We start from the raw sequence: 23,112 nt of genomic DNA, 5'->3' as shown, positions 1-23,112 counted from the left end.
TATTGCCCTGCAATTTACAGTATATGGCCCTTATGTGCAAATACCTCATTAGTCACAGGGTTGCATATTTCATGAAGTATACTGAATGTGCTGTCAGAATTAAATATTGTCAGGATAACGAGCAAGGGTGGGGTTTTTTAGCTTTATCACTGAAGGCAACGTTCAGGGTGAACAGCAGAGTAAAAGTAGCTGCAAAGCAAAATGCGGAAGCTCTCCCTTCAGATTGTGCAAGGCAATTGGCTCTGGTGTATGAGACCCATCGCTCAAGGACTGACATTTAAAGAGCTTTTGGAAGTGAGTCCTGTGTGAGGGAGGTGAGGGAGAAGGCCTCACCCAGGGCTTTCCAGTGCATTACTTGCTGTAACCAGTTGGAGCTGAAAATCTCAGTGGCTAAATCGGGATTAATGCAAAACCGTTCTTAGGTTAAATATAATGGTGTCCTCAGTGTGCTTTTGGCTTAAGAAATTTCCTAATGTTCACTGCCTTAAGGGAGCATCCCCTCCGCCCCCGCAGTTTGTTCCATTGGCCTCCAGTCCTACGCTGTTTCTCTATAAATTAGCAACATACAGAAATGAAATTACATGTAACTGTTGTCCAAGTTAATGCTGGTCGCATCTGCACTGGGGAATGGTTTTCACGCAAGTCCCCCGGTTTTGGGTGCGGCCTTGGATAGCATCCGTAGGGGTCCTGCCCCTCGCAGGCACTGGGACAGAGACTGCCGGGTGGCTGTCCCGCACTGCTGCTCCGAACGTGCTGAAGTAACTACCTGTGGGAGACTTTTAACTGCATTTCCTGGGAGTTGTGGGAAGAAAGTCCAGGCTTTTGAAACTCCCTGGGAAACATCCATAAATCCCCATGAATCACAACCATTTTTAAATCCCCTTTCAAATTAGAAGTCACAGCTTTTGCCCAGGAAAAAAAAAAAAAAAGTGTTCTGAAAAGCACTCATGAGTTAGCTTGTAAACAAAAGTATCCTGACAGTGACCTGTGCCAATGTTTTTCTGTATTTGGGTCAGCCCAAGATAAACTGGGTCAGAGCTGGACTTGGAGGTGGGGGTGTGCTGGCTCTACAGGCGTCACTGTGTTTGGTGGTGTTGGTGTGTCCAATGCTGCAGCCTCACCCCGAGATTCCTCATATCTCCCCTTAAACGACATCAGCTGAATTGTACTGGAGTATTTCCTTCCACACAGCTAGACTACTGGCTTGTGTTTTTAGGGGGATTTTGTTATTACTATAATTCTTGCCATTTTCAGGGTTGTGAAGCTTAGGGTAACCATGTTACATCTCTGGGGATGAATTTGTCCCCAGATAACTTTCATCCATCAGAAGGGGTGATTTCAGCGTGCTTGGTTTCTCAGGCAGTCTTAATTCGCTATTGCCTGGCAGTGGGGAATCAGCAGAGAGCGAGCATGATTCCCCTCTCCTTCTCCCTCTTACTTGAAATTCAGCGTGTCCCATCTACACTTCTTCAGATTTAGAGTGTTTCTATGGTGGCTGCAATTCAGGACAATTCAAAAAACCAAACAAACCAGAGAACATACTTCTTCCAAACTGGTATTTCAGCATCTTTTTGTCTTTCTAGGTTTTTGTTGGGTCCCCCCCCCACTAAAACTTTCCCGGTAAGTGTTACTTCATTCACGATTCTGAAATTAGTTGTCTGTTTAATGTTCCCAGACCTCAGTCACAGTCTTAGAAGTTCTGTAGTTTCTGTTATCACTGTCCCAGGAGTGAGGTCTAAATATCAATGAATTTCTGGAGATGTTGAGAAAGGAGTGGGGTGAGAATCAATCTGTTAATATACTATGCTGACCTCTTTTTTTTTTTTTTCCTTTTTCCTTTTTGCTTAGATGCAGGCTAACAACACATTTCAGCTGTCCTCTCCTTTTGCTAATTCAACAAAGTTGATGTTTTTCAGGATGTGGGTCCATGAAGCAGATCGTTCCCTCTTGCCACAATTCAGTCCTGCTTCTCCTCCTTCTGCTCCTGGCTTCACAGTTCTACCTCCTTTGCACTGTCATCTTTCTTGCTTGTTGTATGAGGCTCTGTTAAAGTGTTTGCTTTTGCTGAATTGCTCTTCTGCCTGTACAGTGAGTTGAAGTGGCTCAGGGCTGGTACAGAGGGAGCAGCAGGAGCACAGGGTTAGGAGAAGGGGCTGGGGGAGGGAGAGGAGGAGGAGTAGGGATGGGAGAAACAAAGCTGCTTGTTTTATGGCAATAATCTAAACCATGCGCTCGCCAATGCGTTTGTACAAAGCCAGCTGAAAGGATTTGCTGCATTTGCCACAGGGGCGTGAGCAGGAGGCAAAGTCCGTGCCTCAGTCGCTGTGGTTTGATAGCCCGCTGTCCCAGCGCCCCGACAGACCTACAGCGGTGCTGCAAAGTCCGACAGCAGATGGTGGTACCCTGCTCCCTCTGCATCCGAGGGATGTTGCCCCACCATGGCAAAGGCATTGGATCTGGACAGGGATCAACCGCCGAGCCCGTACTTCTTGGAGCGGTGCTGGGCATGGTCCTGATTAGCCATGAAGGATGCCTGCTACTTTTTGTTTCAATTTCACATGCCTTGGGAACATGCATGTGTCTGCCTCTCAGACCCATTATCTTCAGAAAATATTACTCCACAGCACTTTTAAAAACGATTCAGATACTTCTAATGACTTGTTACTTGGATGCCAAATAGAATAGGTAGAGCAGGATATTTTTCATCAAGTTCTTATTAAAAAGAATGTAAAAAACATTAATTGATACAAAGTTATAAAGATCTGGGCCTCCAGTTATTCTCAGAGCCCTTAGGGTGAAATTAACCCTCAAGTAGAGGCTTTTTTAAGGCTTTTACAGCATGCCAGTCCCATGGGGGGTCTGAATAAAGATGTATTATGGAACAATTTTACTGCATAATTTTCAAGTTCAATGTCTGCCTGGATCTTCTCAGTGTTTAGCTGACTTATGATCTTGCAGTACAGATATTGATCCCTAATCTTAGACAGATTGAGAGTTCCAATATAAAGCCACATTAATATATTTGTCAACTTGATAAAAATCTGACCCACAATAAAGGAATACTTAATGTTTAAGTATATATAGTATATAAATATTTATTATCTATTTATTATATATGAACCTGAGATTAGGCTGGTAGCTATATGTGATATATTATAATCACACATATATACACATTATATACACATCATATTGTGTGTACATATGTAAATATATATTAGTTTTAGCTTTTGTGGAGAAAAGTCAGAGGAGAAAATGGGGTGGTGAATGCCACCAGTTTTACTTTGTGATACACTGAATAAAGCATGCTTCTAGTCCAGACTAAAGAAAATATTGCCATGACTTAATATGACATTTCTAACTGGAGAATGTAACTTCAGAACAAGAGTAACTGGTTGTACTTTCTTATAATGCTCCCTGTGATTTGATGCAACTTTTCCTCTGTACGTTTTCTTTAATTTTTATGTTTTATGTGAAAGCTGAACAGACTGAATTTGTTTGTAATTTGGAATTTAAAGCAAGGCTCTTTGTTAAAAGCCCAGAGGAAGTTTCCATATGACTTATGGGCCATTTGGGCTCAATTGAATTTAATGGGTTTCAGCTGCACCTCCACAATGGCTTTGAAGGAAGTGAAGGGAGATCTATAGGTCTTAATTGCTCAAGACTGGCTTGTTTCTCTTGAAAAGGCTGTTTGCAAGAAGCAGGTTGGGAGTATTAAAGTATATATCCTGAAAGCGATGAAGGAACTGCCGTTTGAGGAAAGGACTAGGATGAAAATAGCTTTAAGATGTTACTCAGCAGCTGAACTAGTCAATCTGAACTGGTCCATGCTAAGTTCTTGTTTGTTTGCTTAAAAATAATCAAATTGGAGGGCATGGCTAAGCCAAACTTCCTTTATTGTCCTTTCAAGAAAGGAATGGAGATCTTGGAACTGACAAGATAAATTAGGCTGAGACCAAAAGAGAAACCCAAACAGATAGTCCCCTTGGCCTCTCTCACGCTGGTTGACAGACATGAGTTTTTGAGTCAGCAGGTGAACCGTGACTTCTAAGAGCAGTGCTTTGTTTATGCTTCCACTGTACAAAGCATTTCGGTGGAACAGAACAAATCTAACTGGGCAAATTTCCATTTCTATTTCATATTTACTTCTGTATGTGCATCGCCAACTGGCCTTATAGATTGTTGTTACTAAGTTTGCTAACAATATCCCTGGCTTCGCATTAGGAGGTGTCTGACCCATAAGAATCTCTTATGACCCTGTTTTCCAGGCAGGCAGCAGAACATGTGAAATGCAAAGTTAAGAATATAAAGGAGCTATTGTATTACTCAAGATAAGCCAAGAGACCATATTACAGGAAGTTAACCTTTGGTGTACTCTATCATTTTGGCCGGCATCATACAGGCAAGTAGGAAGGGGACATTCTCCTGAGGTACCTGGCAGATGAATGCCAGATGGTACTGTCATAATACACAAAAAATAGCTAAATACCGACCAGTTGTGTTCAGTACAAAAAGAACATTTTTCTTTTTCCGAATCCTGCAGGGCAGAACTCAGACAAGCATCTTAATGCAAACATCGCAGTAACGGAAATGTGAAGCTGGAAATCCAAAGAATTCTCCAAAAGCTTTAAGTAGCTTTTTAGGCTCGATTCATTTTGGGTCTAATGGATCCTCAAAGGGGAGAATGGTTTATCAAAGACAAGCATTTTAAGTACAGCATGTATATGCGGTAGGTAAATGGGAGTTTGTTACATCAAATAGGAAGGCTCGATGAAGAACAAAATGACGGAGGTTTGCTCATGAGGCGCCTATATTTTCTGGCTAAGTAGACCCAATCCCCAGCCTAGTGCCTAGGTCAAATTGAGGGATTCAATTTTCTGTGGTGAACTTACTCCCTTGTTGGTTTCTGAATCTCGGTCAGGAATGTGTAGGGAAAAATCTCAGGCCACCATCATCACCAGCACAGTGATTCAGCAGTGTCTAGCTGAGGGGAAATGTGTTTACATTTCCCATGTTAAAATATGTCCATTTCAATTTCCATGCAAGATTATAAGAACAAAAATATGCTGCCCTTTAGGGGAATGGCATTTGGCTAAATACCATGCATTGCTACAAACCTTAGATGTGAAGGGCCACATGCAAACATTTACGTAGAAGAACATTATGGATGTGGAGCTGTCTCTGTCCTATAGGAAAAATATTTCTGACTGCCTGGCTTTCAGGCTATGAAATTTATTGCCTGCAGATAGAGGCTGAGTAGGTAGGTGTGGTGCTGTGACAGAAACTGAACAGTTAGCTCTGCCTTTCGTCTCTTGTCCTTAAATCCTCTCCATCAGGCTTTATACAGCCTGTTTTCCTAATAGCTGAGCTTACCTAGCTCGCTAAAGCAGTACTCTTGTATATGCATGCCTCAGTCATTATTATTCTGTATTCTGGCCTATTTGAGATTAGAGAAGCCTTCCTCAAAGCTTCCCAGAAATGCTAACATTTGTCTGTTCATTGTCTTCGGTGGTTGCATCTTCTTTCATTAACTAGGGTAGCTGGTGTTGAAAACCAAACAGAAGGTAATGACAGACCACAGCGAGCTGTCTGTTGCTGCAGATGGAGGATACCTCTAGGATTTGGGTCAGAAAACACTTGGCAAGAGTCCCTCTGAATTCTTCTTGTCACATGTTGAGGAGGCCTGCTTAGTGGCAGAGGTGAAGAAGGAAGCTGAAATCTTAAAATGGCTGCAATAAGATTTTTTTTTGTTTTATTTTTGCTTAGCATCAAAGCTATTTACAGCATATCTTGCCAATTTAGTCATACTGTTGCTGTCATGGTCTTTTCCTGATTCTTCACTTTCGGAACAGGAAAAAAACCCCACACGATCCCATTTAAGTTTGCAATGGCAGGAATAACGGGGCTTACTTATGCCCCCTTTAGAACCGGACCTTGCAGAAGTTCTGTAAGAAGCCATTTGTTTTCTTTAAACACAGTTCAACTTGACACAGGCGCGCACACACACACATTCAGATGGTTTCCACTTGAAATTCCTCATCTAATCCAAATAGCTCTCAGCCTTGACTGCTGAGCTGTGAAGGGGCTCCCGCTGCCCCGTGCCTCCCCAAGCGTGCGGCACTCTGGGCCGGGGAAGGTCGTGTGCTCACAAATTTTGCACACTTTTGCTTGCAGATTTGCTTTCAAAAGCTTTGATCCCCCTTTCTCTGCTGCTCGTGAAATGAAGCAGGGTGATATTTGAGGGAGTCCTTAATTTCTTTGGAGACTCTTTATCATGCACTCTGCTGTTTTGGGCAGAGTAAGTTTGAGATTTGCAAGCCTGCAGAAAGAGTCGCTGTGTTTGAAGCTGACAATCGGGCAGATCCACGTGGCCTGGAGAGGAAACAGGAGTGAGTTGCACCATTACGCTGTCTGTACCCTTGCTACTCTGTGTAAACTAACATCCCGAATTGTTTATAGTTCTCCAGTACAGTCTTTTAAACAAATACATTTTTTTTTTCCTCTTCTAGAGCACGAATGGGTTGTTAAGATTCGGGATGGATGGGTGGTGGCAGAGCTGTTGGACCCTACTGCACTACTCTAACTATTGGCTTATAGACTCTTCTGTCCAGGTAGTCCCTTTTCCCTAGGATAGGTTAGAAACTGGCACTGCTCCAACACCCTCCTTTGCCAAGAAATGGTCTCTTGATGCAACTGAAGCTGCTGTGGCTGCAGGCAGGGGAGGAGGATGCTACAGACATGAGGCTGGCCTGGAAGGAATGACTGTAGAGATGGGAGAATGCCCATGTTTTGTTCCAGGTCCTGGAAATGCCAAGACTGTATTGCCCTGACTTTGTCACATTCCTTTATCTTTATGGGGACCTGCAAATTCAATTTATCAATCACAATGCAGTATACCAGCAGCTTTTTTTGTATTTAAGCAGTGGGAATTATTTTGCACATATATCTCCTTTGTCTGCATATCATCTGGAGAAGTACTTGGTATGTATATACATGTTGACCAGACTTCTTTATTTGTATTGCCATACCAGTTGTGTTGCTCATTGATCCACAGGATTACATTAGGCTCTACAGAGGTACAAAATCATAGCACTTCAAGATGCACATTTAAATATATCATATCCATTTTTTTCTTAGAGAGAGAAGGAAGCTATTTTGTTTCATGTTTTCAGTAATGTATATTATTTTTTTGTGGCTCAAAACCACGCGAAAAGAAAAAACAGAACAAATGAAATGACACAAAGACTTTTGTCCAAGAAGCTCACAAACTACATTTAGACTGAGGTGATGAGTTAGGTTACCAAACAGAAGTGGAGCAGTAGGTTAAGGAAGGACAAGGCTTATAGAAATGAGGTTAAATGCAGTCCATGCAGTACACCCTAAAACACTTCCTTATGCCCTGCTCTAGCCAGATGCTGCAGAAAAATGGCCAAAGATTAGCTCTCAGGGACAGGGAACTGTCTTCGTGATGTTTGTTTTTATAGTGCCTAGTTCAATGGGACACTAATCCCCATTTGACGTCCCTGAGTGCTATAGCAATACAAATACACACAGAATAGTAGCAATAAGATCCCTTGGCCCAGCTCCTTTCAGAATGCTGTGCCCCTTTTTTTGGCTGAGCCTACCTAAGAAAAAGGAAGGACTATACATCTCATAGGGATGCAGCCATTATTTTGGGTGTTTGTTCTTTTTGAAGTTTGCTCATCCCTTTCAGAAAGGTTGTTTCAACCTGTGATTAATTTGATATTAACCCTGCCCTTCTCCCTGTTTGATACTTAGTGATATCTGAAATGTTTGGATCTAACTACATAGAGGTAGGAATACCAGAAAAGAGGACCATATAATATCTGGGCATAATTTGAAGCCCAAATTCTGATAAGGAAGTGGGAACAGGACAGATGATTTTTTTTCTATAAGAAGACAGTAGTTCTTAAGAGTAATTTCCCAGAAACTCAGATGCTTGCAAAAGAGGCATCAGAAAACACTCATGCCTGACTGAAGGGTTTTGCTTCTGATGGCTGAAGTGAAGCCCAGGTTTGAAATGATTGTTCCCTGGCCTGCTGAACCCCAGTAGGTCCAGGTCTATCACTGCCCAGCAAGCTTGCCAGAGTCAAGAAGGTCAAGAGCTTCATGGGCTGTGAAATGCATGGTGTGCTCCATCCGGATTAGCGTGTGCAGTTGGCTCCGATATGCTGGTCTTTGGAATTTAAGAATAACCTGGAAAAGTCAAACTGTGTTTAGAACTTAGTTTTACATGTGGTCTGAGCCCAGTGTTCATGCCTCAGACATGCTTCTAACATATTTTGACCACATTTTGAGGTGTTAAAGTTTAGCTGGAAGAGAGTTTAAACACTGCTGCTTTGCTGGTTTGGGCCCCACAGTGGCCATCATTCTCCACTCCTTTACCTGTTATTTCATCCTTTAAGTTCAGCTCCCTCCAGAAGCACGAGCTCTCATGCAGCTGGTAATTCTTATGTGTCAAAGTAATGTGGATTTGGGTCCAGAAGACATGGTCAGTTTGTCTAATTAGCTTCCTGTCACTATAGCCAAGGCAGAAATTTAAGGTACAGTAACTCATTTTATAGTCACTCTATCTGGCACTGAATATAGATTGGAAAAATTCTTTGCTTGAGCAAGATGTGTGGTAATATTGTTATGCTATACTAAAGCGCTCTTTAAAAATAAATTAGATTCTCATGAGTGCGAGAGGCTAGTATCCCCTGCCACAGCCAGACCCGACACAGGCGAGTCTCCTTCTTACCCAGGACTGCTAAATTCTTCTGTGAAGAGGAAAGCCAGCCAAAAAGTTGTACCCTACTCTTTTTCTTTTTTCTTTTTTTTTTTTTTTGGTGATCCCTAAAGGATTTGCTGTTTGGTCTTCAGAAAGGCTAGATAAAGCATTAGCTGTGGACAGAAGAACACATTAGGAGCTGTACCTGTTCACCAGGGCTGTGCACGCACATGGCCCCATGCCAAACCAAGCTGATGTATCAAAAAAGGGTCCCAAACATTTAGGGCACAAATACTCATTCCGCTTGTAAGTAAGTGCTATTTTTCTTCCAGGTCTTCCTCTCAGCTTCCAAAAGCTGTCCCTTAAATGCTGCTTGTGAACAGAAAAAATTACACACTTTCAAATTCTCTCCTGGGGAATGAGGGCTCATATCTCTCCCTCTCACACTGATACTGTAATTTCACACTTTTTTTTTTTTACCAGCAGTTGAGCCTCTCCTTGTTATATATGACGTGCATGTTTCATTTTCATTAGGGCTTTTATAGTTTGAGAGGCCTGATGAGGACGGGAAAGGGAAGTGGCTGTGTGGAAGGGCTGCCTCCCGCAGGGAAGGGGTCACCGGAGGCAGCGGGCTCCCCCAGACAGTGCCACTTTTGTCCTCCACGCTGCTGCCCTCCCCCAGATGATGCAGGGGTTTGCTGACACTGAAGCCTACAGTGAGACCACAGCCTTTACGACTGCTATCGCGAAGCAACATTTACTTTTGGGGGGAATAAGCACGGCTGGAAAATGGAAGACATCAACCAGAAATACCCTCCTCTGCCTCGCTGTTGGGATGAGACCAGGGCATAGAGAGCCTGTGGGTGATTAGCTGAGCTTTTGCTTAAACAAAAAAAGTCCAATGTGGTACTTGTTGAATGGAAACTTAAGCTAAACTACATAGGGGTCAGGCTCTCTGATGACTGATTATTTACAACGGCTAGGAGCTAGTCCATTGTATCTGAATAACGTCATGTCCCGACTGTGGTTAATTGCCACCCAATTATCAAAACTTTCTGCACTGATCATCATCTCAGAACAGCTCACATGTTATTGGTCTTGTCTTTCACCAGGAGAAGGGCAAGACTTGGAACCCTTTGTGGGAGAGAAGATGGGAATGCTACTCACTGCATTTCTCATCTTGACTTAACAGGGCCAAATGTTTAACTTGTTGAAGAATAGGTTGACAATTACATGGAGGCTATTCCTTTCCATGCCCACTGATGGGATGAGCTCTCAGGCACTTGTGTAATCGCTGCTGGTGCTAAACTGTTTGCCTGAAGAGGGTTGTGCAATCTGAATCTGATGTCCAAGCACTGCCGTGAGTCTTCAGTGTCTGTGTTTTAATTGCTTATGGAACTGGTCATATATATGAAGAAAAATGAATTAAAATAATTTAGCTGTAAAGAAAATATTTTTATCTTAGAAGCCATCCCAGACCTATAAGGTTGTTATGTAGCAAAATGAAGCTAGGTATATCTGTGGGTAAGCATATACAGCTTAGGCTTTGAATACTCGAAGGATACTTTTCCTCTGGATGTCTGTTACTGATAACGGTGCAGCATCAGAAGCGTTAAGCAGGTTCTCTGAGCACGACAAAAACTGATAGGTGTAGTAATGGCCTATAAACTCTGTGTTTCCTGAAATGCAGCCCACACTGTGCCATGCATTCAGACTTCCTTTGTATGAAACCTTCGTGTACTCTCTCCCGATTCTTCTCTTTCTGCATTCCCACCTTTCTGCCCCTTGGCATTCATTCGCGCTGACACATTATTAAAGTTGTCTCTGAAGCTGGCCCAAGGAGTCGTACATATTATTTACATCACAACAGAGCCTGGGGGCATCAGACAGGGCTGGGGGTCTGTTGTGCCAGCTGCTATTCAGCCTTTAAGTACAAAGATAGTCCGGCCCAAAGAGATTTCTATCTTGAATTTTAACAGGTAGACAGAGGGAGATGATTGTTTCGCTGATGCTTCAGACTCTCCATTCAAGTTGCTGTGAGCAGCAGTCTTTAGCAAAACCTCCTCCTCTGTTGCAGGGGTATCACAGGAGACTCCCAGATTGAGATATCCTGAGTTCATCACTAGCTGGTGGTGCAGAAGCCACAGCAGCCAACCAGTGGTGTGTAACACACACCGGGTGGAATTAAAGTGAACACAAAGATTTCACAGATTCATTGCGAGTCCAATCTATTGCTCATATTCAGAGCATGTGCGTATTTCCACCTCAAAAGAAAAGAAAACAATCCCCCCAAGTCCCTCAGAATCAACCAGATTTTTTAAAGCTTTTCACTGGAAAAAACCCTTTAAATCATCTAAAGCCATGTTAGAAAGTCGGTCTGTAAGTATACAAAACACTGGAGACCATCATATGCTAATCTGAGCTTAACAAAACACATAGCATTACCAAGTGTAATTATACAGTCCAGCTATTAGTAGCTTTACCTCTGGCTGTTCTCCATCCTGCTTTCAAGCTACATCCTTTCCTTTCATCTTATTCTACACCACATGAAACAGGTGAGCTGTTCCCTTTATATAGCTCAGGGCTCCAGTCACATGGCTCTCAAAGCTTGGTATCTTCATTTAATCAGTTAAAAGAATCGAAATAATCAGAGATCTTTCATGAACTCCATGCCAAAATTTAATTCTGTTAAGCATTCAAAGCTTACCAAGTTCAAAAAATCAAGGAAAAAAATTAATTAATATTTTCCTAGGAATATCTACTTTGAAAAGCTGCCCTGGGGGGTACATTTGTAGTTTAGGAGAATATCTCTCACAAATCACCCATACATCACTGCTAGCAAGTTCCACAAAAAGAGAACTCCAATGCTTTTTATTGTCAAGGCAACACCGTGGTTTCTGCATCCCATTTGTTCATGCATAGATAGTAACAGCATCCACTTTTTATCTGATTTCATTTGAATTTTTATCTTGACTTAACTGCTACTGATTTCTTACAGGAAAGTACAAGTTGTTTAGGGTTATCTTCACCAGTAACAACTTTTGACAGCAAAGAGATGGTGATACTTCCCCTGAAGTCTGTATTTGGTACCTCACCACTGGATTAGATGACAGTGCGAATGAGTTAAACTGGATAGAGCAGTGATTTTCAGTATTGGTGTCCTTGAATGCACGGGTGGGACTAGCGAATTATTTTTAAGGGGTCTGTGAAAGGTAACTCAGATAAGGCAGACTCATGACAATAGGCTTAAACTGGTTTGAAAGGAGCCTGAAGTGCCTCTGGAAAATACTGTGGGGTCTGCAAACTGGAAAAGATTAGAGCCCTGCTATCTGCTCTGATTTAGGAGCTTGGGTCCATGTTATCTGTTGTGCCATTCTTACTCCAGCAGAAGATTAACTTCACATTCTTGCATATGGGTATCTCGGGGACCTCCTCCCACCAAGACCATCTGACCCCAGAGAGTGCAGATATTGCCCTGACAGGCACACAGCAGTTCTGTTTCTAACCATCCTATGTTTTTCTTTACAGCATCAGCTGACCTGATAGTCGTTGGTGGGTACATGAATGTCATGACAGATCACAGGTCCCAGGATTAGGCCTTCTGAGAAGCTGCAACGTACCTTGTAGGTAAGTCAAATATTTCCTGACCTTCCTATATTCCCATGAACAAAACCAGGGATACATCCTACTGAATTTCTATCAAGATCTGTGCTGCTTTTAGCAGTAGAGGAGGCTTAAGTTATCTTTTAGTACGAAAATAAATAAAATGTGTGTGGGACTTTGATTGTGAGACAAAGAGCTGTATTTTCGAGGCAGAGAAGTAGTTTTGCTGTGAGTTCATCTACTCTGTGAAGTTACCTTCCTGATGTGGGGGTCACTTTGGTGTATGTTTGCCAAAAACCTCTGGAGACCATCTGGTCCAACCTCTTGTTCCAGACAGGGTAGACTTTTAAGTTAGGTCAGGTTGCTCAGAGCTGTGTCCAGACAAGCTTTGAGTATCTCCATGGGTGGAGATTCCACTCCCCGGGCAACCTTTGCAATCGTGAAAATTTTTACTCTCATGGTATTTTTCTCCCCTTATATCTCATCAAAATTTCTCTGGCGTCAGCTTGTGCCTGTTGCCTCCCGTCCTCTCACTGTGCACCCCCAAGCAGAGCGTGGCCCTGCCTTCCCCATCCTCTCTCATTTGGTAGTTGCAGACTGCAGTATGATCCCCCTTTACCCGTCTCTTCTTAAGGCTGAACAAGCCCAGCTCTCTCTGCCTCCCCTCCTACATCGTGCGCTCCAGCCCCCTGGCCACGTTGGTGGCCCTCCACTGCATTTGCTCCAGTATGTCCTCAGCTGTCTTGTACCAGGGAGCTAAGGCAGGACACAGCATTCCCAATGCAAGCTCTTAAGTGCTGAATACAGAGGAATAATCACTTTCCTCAACCTGCTGGCTACGTGCTTGCTGAAACAGCCCAGTGTTTGGGGTTGAATCATAAGGAGGAGGTGGCGGTAAGCATGGGTTGAGGATGGATATGCTGTAGGGCACTGAGGTAACACTGCTACACACACTCCCATCGCAAGTAGGATGGCAAGTAGGATGGCGTGGTTTCGGCAAACAGGGTGTCTGCTCACAGCTTACCGCCCCACCCTGCTGCTCAGACAGCGGAGATGCTTGTGAATCACTGTAATTCAAAAAGAGAGTAGTTTGCTTTCAATTGCCAGAGCTGTGAGCTGCGGCACTCATGCAGATGATTCACAAAGGGCTCGGCCTCCCAGGCCCAGGGGTTGGGGAGGCCACTGGTTGCAAATGCCAGATATTGCAACCTCATCTGTGTACCAGGGGTCTCACATGCACCGTGGGAGTTGATGGGATTAGAATTAAAATCTCAATGGTTATTCCTTCCCCTCCTTTTCCTTCATTCCTCTACATTCGCTGTGGAAGCTGTTGGGGAGCGTGCTAACTGATTTGTTTGCTGATTTGTTATTGGACTTGGCCGGAGAACTGTTGTGGGGAATTGTGTGGAGGGGAGTTGTCCTCTTCTCCTAGCTCTGCTTAGGAAATGTGGCAAGGTCACAGAAGAGCGGGCAAATTTCTTTGTCAAACAGTAGATAGATTTCATATGGGCCATCACAGGAACTCCAACCTTAATGTTACCACCACCAACAGTCTTACAAGAGCTGTGAACTATTTGGCAGAAAACTGGCAGTTTTGTAACCAAAATCCAATTTTGCAGGGAAGTTAGCTTTGTGTCTTTTTTTTTTGGATACTGTTTTGCTGTTGTGAAAAGCAATACATATGGAAACCCATTAGAGCCTAAGGCTATTGTTGATACAGTCTTGACTCATTCTTGGCAACCCTTCTTCATCTTCCTTCGATAGCTCAGCTGGTAGAGCGGAGGACTGTAGGCTGCTTGTAGAAAGTAATCCTTAGGTCGCTGGTTCAATTCCGGCTCGAAGGAAAGGTTTTGGAGTTTTGTTTTGGTTTTTGTCTTTCACTTATTTCTGGAATTTACAACTTTGCAGAGCTCCCCTTTCCAACTATATGCCTCTTGAGACCCCGTGAGAAATTTAGCCTACTTAAAACATACCACTTTCAAGGATTTCATTTTTACTACCTGCCTTGTCTGCTTCAGCTGATTCTTACAGCAATGGTGCTTTGACCTTTGCCACTTCTCTACCTAATCAGTTGATCCCCATCATACGAGCTTCTCTTCTGCAGGGGCTCAACACCTTCCACAGACCCTTGTTAGCTAGAGCAGACCCACAGCGCAGAGCTTGCAGAGCCTCTTTTAGCTGAGTTGGGTGTGGAAAATGGAGGGAGGTCCAGTTACTGGGTCCTCCTTGTTTCTGGTTTCACCACTTTTCCTATCCCATTCTTGCATTTTGAAGTTCTGAGGTTTTGAGGGGGGGTGGGCTAAGAGAGATGGGGAAGAAAGATCTTTTCATGAGGACAGGAACACCATGGTCATTCAGGTTCAGATATTTGTCTGAGACAGCCACTACATGCAATAATCATTGGCCTCACGAGAGGGTTGTGAATACCATTGTGCCCACTGCTCTGAGGTGTATCATTTCCATGCACTGTCCATTTCAATGAAGAATTGTAAAGGTTGGGGCTGGCTACAAAGGAAATGGGTAAGAGAGAGGCAGTAGAACCGTGTGAAAGGAGACCACAGGCCAGGTTAAGGAGGCGTTCTAAGAACTCATTCATACAGAAACCAACATCAGAAAATTTCAGAGAGTAGAAAAGAGGGCACTGTGATCTGTTAAAGAAAATTTTGTTTCACACAGGAAACTGACTCAGGGAACTCACTTTCATAAGACACAATGAGCTCTGAGAGGTCTGTAAGAAGCTTTATTAAAGAAAAGATTAGAGGTTTTTAGATGTTTATATTAGATGAGACGACATTAGGGATCCAAATCCCAAAGCTCATACAAAGCTTCTCATGCAAAGCATCTCCTCATGCAAAGCACAGTGCTAAGCCAAACAATGATAGGAGAAGGAGGTGGCAACTTTGGTTGGTTTCTTACCTTTCACTGTGTTATAAATATATTAGTATTGCTTAATGAGAAATATTTGCTAGAAGTTGGGTCAAATGCGTCAAGGAACCAGGACTAAGCTAGAATGAATAATCAAGCAATTATATGCAATTTCAGTATTTTAAAAGACTTTTTCTTTACTAATTAGCGTCAGATCAATGACCATCGATCATAGTAGAACACCAGTTTTCTTTGTCCTTCCAAATCCAGCTGCACTAATTCCTCTTCAGCCTGCATAGCAGTACACACTTAAAACCTCGTGACCATAATGGGTTTTCAGCATGGGGATGGAGGCATTTCTGCCTCTCCTCTTAACAACACAACCAGCCCTCCAGGCCCTGGGGGGTGGGCAGGCCATGCATTTATTGCTCCATAGGTCCTCCCACAGTGGGATGGGGTTGTAAAAGCAAGGGTGGGAAAGGCAAGCAGCCGCCTTCCCAGTCCTGCTAGGAGTCCCAGGGAGGAGGATGCACAGCAGCAGTGTCACCGGTGGGAATCCGGCAGTCACTTTAGACGAGGAGGAGGAGAGGGGTATGAGTCTTGGGTGATGCCACAGGAGGAACTCAGGTGTATTTGTAACCAGCCTGGGTAACAAATCTGTCCCGTGGCACCTGGGACAGATTTTCTCCTTGCAATGCACCTTTTACAGTCTTGGTGACCGTATTTCCAAATGAGTGAATACATGATTCATGCGTTTAATTGCTGCAGTAAGCCTGAAGCTTTTGATTCAAAATCTGCCAATAATCATGAAAAGTAAATCCTTGTGCTGGTATCAGAGAAGGCACCAATGATTTCCCTAAGACTGGGGAATGGTGGTGACTAATGAATGGACTGACTGCCTCACAGGTATTTTGTTGATGTGGAGATCTTTGCTGATGTAATATTTCAGTCTGGGTTGCACAAGCTATGACTGAAACGAGAATGGAGGGAGAAGGGTTTAATTAAAAGTAGGTTGTCATTGCAGATGGTGTTCTTTCTGTAGTTGGAAAGGGTGAGTTGTTGCAGCATGGGTTCACCCTCATATTACTGCACACCAGTGGGTAACCGGGTCCTGGTGGAGAATACCACCTGATGTGGTTAGCTTCTGTTATCCTGTGGCTGTTTCATGTCATGCTATTTCAGCCACCAGGACTGCCCCATACTGACACAGTGGTGACATGGACACTGTGTCTTTCTCTGCAATGACATCCGCACAAGGTAATTTTATAAAAGTTCCAGCAAATGTAGCCATCAAGCCAGAAATGTGAATTTAAATAAAGTTCTGGTGTTTTTCTTGCACATGTGAGTTGAACTTCAGACAACAAAGGTAGGAAGTATTTAAAAATGTTATAGTCTTCCATGTTTAGGAGCTTCACTTTCTCTTTAATCTTGAATAAGCTTTCTCTCACAGCCAAACTTCTCTGGCCCATCAGACATTATGAAGGTCACCGTGTCCTTGTTTCAGAAGTGGCATCCCATGGACCAAACCTCCGAAACAAAGTCCTAACCAGCTGGGGACACAATAGACTAGCAGTAGTAAGCTCCTGTTAGACAAGATAATGTTTGTTATCAGTGGGATGAGTGGGATGTTCCTTCCCTTTCCAAAATACTTTTTTCTTCTTGTTGTCTCACTTCTTGTCCCAAAACAGATTTTTAACCTATCCCCTAGCTTAGATGCAGCATACTGTGTGATGAAGAAACTGAAGCTCATTCAGTTGGCATAAACATACTGCAAAATATCTGTACTTTCTCCCCAAAGGAAGAGCAGTGCTCGCATTCCTGTAGGACAGCTTGCTGAGTCTGATCCAGTCGTTTGTCTCCGCAGTACATCTTATGTGGTTATTTTGCACCTTTGCTAAGCAGCGAGTGTTACGTGGTTTGTGACTGGTCTTGTCTGTGCTCATTCTGAAAGTAGCTTTTCATTAAAAATTAAAAGTGCAATTTTGGCACTGGGGTAACTCCAAGTTCTCAATTGTACTCGCTTTGAATGACTTTGTATATTTTGAGCTTTGTTTTGATTTTCCAGCATAAATGAATCCCAGCCTTGCTCTAGACACCTCATTTCACCTGGTTGCATCAAAGTCATATTGCAGAAAATGCTTCTTCCAACACAACATGAAACAACTGAGCAATGCACGGCCTGCCTAAGGAAATTTGGTTAACCTTAAAGAAACTTCAGAAAAGCTGGGTAGTCTCCAAATTTTGAATGATGTGAGCTACATGCCTCAATATCGGGTTTCAGCCCAGAAATGTAGCGCTGGAGCAGGGATAGGACTGAAGACCTAACTTTATACTTGAGCCCACTGCTTTCCTTTGAGCTCTGTAAATTCTTTTTGCTGCCGTTGCTCTCTTGTAGCCACCTGTTGCCTCTGGTCTTGCAGATTTAGATAAAGCTCTTTGAACAGGGTCATATCTTTGTAAAGTTTTTCATGATGACAAGGAAAACATGGTCCTGATTTCTGTCTGGAGTAATAATACCAATAAATAGTAACAACTGTGCTGCTCCCTTACAGCTCTAGAGGTAGAATCATGGCAATTAAAATAATGTGCAATTAAGGAGAGTTGAAAAGGCTTTTAAAACCAGGAAGCAAGTCGAGATGCTCTGCTGATGATTTGCTAGTTTGTAGAAATTGCAAGTGGTTGCAAATTGGTTTGCTTTTACCATGAAATAAAACTATTCTCCAGTGTGTGTTTGGCTGAATTTATGAAAAGCATCTCAGCATGGCTGGAAATGACCAACAGCAGTTGCTGCCTTTACTTGCACCAGATCGGGTGGATTTACACCAAACTGAGCAACTGTTTGCACATTTCTTCAGGCCTTCTTAACCACCCTCTACCAACCAATTTTTCTTCTTCCTATTGTAGTTGTTATAATCAGGCCTTGATAAGAATTGCTGCCAGAGACATCCAATCAGTCCCATGTTATCATCTGGAAATGATTAGAGTCCTCAGGACAGACTGAAGCCATTTTGATAGCATTGATTAGTTCCTTATTTCAAGTTGTGCTGTTTCACCATTTACTGTTTTAAAATTCTTGCCTCATTTATGAGGATTTTTTTTTTTTACATTGTAAATAACAAAATGTATTTTGTTGTGTGAATCCAAATAAGCTTTGAAGTTTGTGGCTTTGTAATTTGAAAGTCATCTGGAGATTGTATGCTCTCTTGTCAGCTTTAATCAATGCACGATAATCAATTATCATATCAAAGTGTTCAATTACTCCTTAGTGATGAGGTGCTGTAGCTGTTCGGCTTCATTTCCTAGAAGATTCTCAGCACTGTCACTGCAGCATTGGGGTTACTTAGCTGACTGCTTAAAGCCGTCTGCTGTGAAAATGAAGCTGGTACCAAATCCTTACAGAACCAGATACACATCGCTCAAAAAGCAAAACCTTGAGTGTTGTAACCCAAATATATGAGTAAAAGACCAATTTTAGCAAGGTACCTTGCCTGGCCCTAGCCAACATAATATATTTAGCTAGGGTATTTCATTTACTCCTGACTTGGGCAAGATTCCCATTGGTTACAGTGAGAGTATTACTTAAGTAACACCAGCCTCCTCACAGAAAGCAGCGTCAGATGCTTCTTCAACACTGCAAACCACTTCTTTCTATATAACTTGTGAGTTGGATGTACTGTGTTGTTGCCAGTTCCTAAGAAGGGAGTCTTTGTCCATTTGTCTGTGCTTTTGTGCTTAGGAGGGATGCTAAGAGTCCTGGCTCCTTCTTTGTTGAGTCTGAAGAGGTTTCAGCATTCCTTTTTCCTGCGGTATACTACCCCTCCGTTTCCCAGGGATTATGGGAGGAAAGTTACTGCTGGTTCTTGGGTCAGTACATTTATTTGAAGGCTGAGGAAAAGAAATGTGAACAGGTGAAGGATGACTGCCGCTTAAGTCCCCCAAACCTTATAGAGGCCTGAGAAGATCTGTATTTGTGAATTAAGGGTCTCTTCAAATTCAGACTTGGGGTGTTGCCCTTGTTAGAGTGTGTGGAGCTAAACCTCCCCCTAATAATTTTAATGTCAATATAAGGCTTTTCTGGGATCACCATGTTTTGAACGCCACACAGTCCTCCTTAGTGTATCCATCCTCATGTCCCTGTGACATGGAGAGGTACCAATGTCCCTACTTCACATAACATTGTTAGTCCCTAAGACTGCTGCTGTTGAGTAATGGGTCCTGAGAGGCTGCAGCAGAGCAGGAAAAGTCACCTGAACCTTCAGAGGCTCTGACTGTTGTGTGTCCTGACCACCTTTCTTCACTTCTGGAGTTCCTCACTTTTGGGAAACCATTGATGTAACCCTCCAAGAAACTAGCAATGAGTTTTCCCTTGATTTCAGTTTGCAGCAGCTTTGCAGCCTGAATGATGTCCTTGACTCTTTCTCCCAGAAAGATATCAAACTACCCGTGAATAAAACTCCAGGAGGATATTGCCATATTAAATCTCAGAGCACTGCCACAACGAGTTTTCCAGCGCTGACTCCGTGCCAGGAGAGCTGAGTGGTGCGTGCTGGAACGGAGAGCTCCTTCTGCTGTGGTCAAATGGGGACGGAGGAGAGTGGAGGGTTGCTGGTGCAGGAGCCCTTCTTGGAGGTGCGTCCACCCACCCACCAGCTGTGGCCTGCTGTTGCTTTCCTGCAGGGAGCCACGTGCATGTGAACGGGCCAGTGCTCAGTCCTTTGTGAGAAATGAAACAGTACATGTATCTAGGAAAGGACGGTGAAAAAAGCAGAGAGGACACGAGCTGTGTTTGAGCCACATTTCACCAGGCTGAAGGAAGGAGAGCGTGAGGGGCTCTGTGGTGAGAAGGTCTCTAAAAACATAGCAATTATCCTCATCTCAGCTTGCCTATTGAGAAATAATCAAACTTGTGATGAGTCTTGTGACCTGTCAGACCTTTTAACTGAACTGCAGCTGAAGAGGTTCACTATAAAAGGGTATAGGCTGCTTCTTGTTGTTGATTTTTAACCATGAGAGTTCCTAAGGGAAATAGCATATAGTAATAACATTTAATGGTCTTCTGATGAGCATCTGGTGCTGGGTGTTTTTTTCTTTTAAATTGCATTAAAATTAAAACTGCAGTATTGCACTGAGTCCTCATTTCCTGTTAGGAGAGGAATTATGATGCTCTATTGATTGGCAAAGCTGTTTCCCATCCTACATAAGTGTGGTTAGTGGACAGAACTTCTCTCGCAGACACAGACGTGCCCTACCACCCCCCTCAGTTCTGAAAGTTTTTCCCTCTAAATTATTCATAGTGAAACCACTGATCCCCAACATTTAAAACAGAGGAGAGAAGGTATAAAATACTCTCATGTATGCCTTTGCATTAATTTATATGCTATCACATTGAATAAAAGGAAATAGCAATTTAAGCATGTTCAAGAAGCCCCATGATGAGTATAATTGATGCATTCAGCCTATAGAACATACATATAATAGTCCATTGTAGTTATGGTATTGGCCAGCCAATATTTTTGCCTTGGAGATCATTACTTAAGCTGATGACTCTTGACCCTTTTCTTTTAGTGCTTCGAGAAGTTTGCCAGAAAGTACCCTTTTGTGCCAGTCAGCCTTTAACATCTCCCTCTGAGCAGCCTCAATTTTTCATTTAACTTGCTTCTGAACGTTAATCTGCTTTTTATCCCAAGGATCTTTATGAGAAATAAATTGGAGCCTTTTCAGAAACGCCAATTGTAAAAGCTTCTTCCTTACTAGTCAAAAGCTTGTCACAATGTAGCAACAATGTATGTGTTGTAAAATGGTGTAAAATTTAACAAAAAATCAAAAATAAAAAGGCAACGGAGCAATGCTGAAACCACATGTTGGGTGTTTCTGCACAGAAACTCGCTTACCTGCGCAGTCCTTGGAAGCGTAGGAAATGCGATTCATAGCAGTGGATAGGAGAGCGAAGAAACTCACTCTTGGAAAGATAAAGATCTACTCTGACATAACTTTGCAGTTACTATTAGTCCTCATCCCCCCGGGGTGGCCAATAGGCAGAATGAAGAGGAAGGCTCACAGCATAAATGGCAAACCTCATTAAAGTACCTGGTTTAAATAGGTGCTGACTCAGGAAAGGAAGAGTGCTGGTTGAGACCTTGAAGACTGACGTAGTGCATAAAACCAGGTGGTTCCTTTTCCACCTTGTTGGGAAAGAAGCGAAAGGGATACCAGTGAGGAGAGCAGGCTGCACTGGGGAGAGCCTGCACTGACGGATGCACGCTTCCCCCGGGGGCAGTCGTCATCTGAGCGCTTGTTGGTACCCAGGTCTCCCCGACGAGATGTACTGGTGTACGCAGGGACAGGGAAAGAAAATCCAGGTTTTAATCTGAGGTGGATTGCTCTTTTAAGGCTGCAGTGAGGAGGCATTTTTCTCATCAACTACCACCTTACAAGGGGAGTGCAGGTAGAATTATGGAATGAATTATAAAGAAATCCCATATCCCCCTATTAAAACAGAATAAAAAAGCCTAACGTCAAGGCGAGTGGTAAGGGATCATCAGTGATTTGAGAATGAATGTGACTTGGAGCCCCTCTCCCCCCACCCCGCTAATGACTGGTGAAAAGCCCTCTGAAACATGGCTTCACTGAAGCCAAGGCGCCAACAGATTCCTTCCCATTTGTATTCTTTCTGAAGAGGCCTTTCTCTGCCCAGTGCACATGGCGATACCCACTTTATTAAAAAAATCCACACAAATGATGGCTGCTCTTTCTTTGCTAGGAAAGACAGACCTCAGCAAATAATTACTTCTAGTTCTTACTCCTAACATATGTATGACTTATTATTTATAGAGACTTGTAATAAAAATGGGAATGATTTTCTTGACCCGGTAAGTTACAGCTTAAACCAATAAAAGAACAAAGGAGGGGGATGTAAGAAGAAAAGGACATAGGAAAAGGTTTTGTTTAAAGAGTCACATGCACAGCTAATAGATATACCCAGAGAAAAGAGATAAAATACCCCAGATTAATAACTGTGACGTTCTGCTGGCTTATTGCTTTCTGCAGGCTTTACCCTTTGTGGACACAGAGCTGTATAAAAGATGAAGTAGTTGCACTCCACATTTTAGTCACCCCAGTAATTTTGGCAACATCTCCGTTACAAATGCATGTTCTCCAAGGAAAGCTATCCTTTCTCTAGTATTTCCAAGGGAAAAATTAATCGGGTTCACTTCTCTGTGTTGCCTCTGTACTTGCTCCTCCATTCTTTGCTTCTCACTGCTTGACCTTTGTTGAGTTAGTCATGTAAGCCACAAAATGCTGCTTTAAGTATATAAATCTTGGTCCTCCTATTTCCTGTGAACAGGTCCAGCTGAGAAAGTGAAGAAGAAACCTGTCAGGATGCCATCACAAGCACCGTATATCAGAAACACACTGGACAGAAAACCCAGCTCAAACACTAACTTTGTTTTTGCAAAGCAGGAAACGTTGCTTAAAATCATATAGTAAATATTTCTTTGTGTATCATGGGGAGCTTTCATGTAAGCTCAGATTAACTGGAAATCAGGACAAGGCCTGAACTTTGCTCCCTCATCGCTATGAAAGCAATCGTCTGGGGTATTTTTCAAGGAAGCCCCTCAGCTCTTGAGCTAGGCAGAAATGCATTGCAATTGACCTCAATACCGCGTTCTTCAGCGATTAGAGAGAAAGACTTCGAGGCTGATATTTAAAAATAAAGAAATGTCTCAGAAGGAGAGAGAGAGATGGGCAAAGATACAGAAGTGGAGAGAACCAGCAAAGGGAAAAAGTCCATTACACATATGAGAAAGGAGAAGAGGGACAAGGATGAGACAGGTGTTTATTTCACAGGGGTGAAATCAGAATGCAAGTACAGGTTGAAAGAAACCCATAAAAGGCTTTTTTGACTATAGAGA

General features: G+C 42.9%; 1 long non-coding RNA gene and 1 other non-coding gene across 2 annotated transcripts; both read left to right on the top strand.

Annotated features, from left to right (window-relative positions):
* Positions 1–6,518: 6,518 nt before the first annotated feature.
* On the top strand, positions 6,519–22,867 carry LOC104835280. The gene is made up of 3 exons (XR_774717.1): positions 6,519–6,611; positions 12,260–12,358; positions 22,545–22,867. It is a non-coding gene; the product is annotated as an uncharacterized LOC104835280 (long non-coding RNA).
* Positions 14,089–14,178, top strand: TRNAY-GUA. The gene is given in 2 exon segments: positions 14,089–14,125; positions 14,143–14,178. It is a non-coding gene; the product is annotated as a tRNA-Tyr (tRNA).
* Positions 22,868–23,112: the final 245 nt, after the last annotated feature.

The sequence above is a fragment of the Haliaeetus leucocephalus genome, unplaced genomic scaffold, assembly GCF_000737465.1.
Source record: "Haliaeetus leucocephalus isolate CR32 unplaced genomic scaffold, Haliaeetus_leucocephalus-4.0 Scaffold373, whole genome shotgun sequence".
Classification (NCBI taxonomy): domain Eukaryota; kingdom Metazoa; phylum Chordata; class Aves; order Accipitriformes; family Accipitridae; genus Haliaeetus; species Haliaeetus leucocephalus.
Note: the sequence above shows the minus strand (reverse complement) of the source record. Positions and strands in the feature narration are given on the sequence as shown.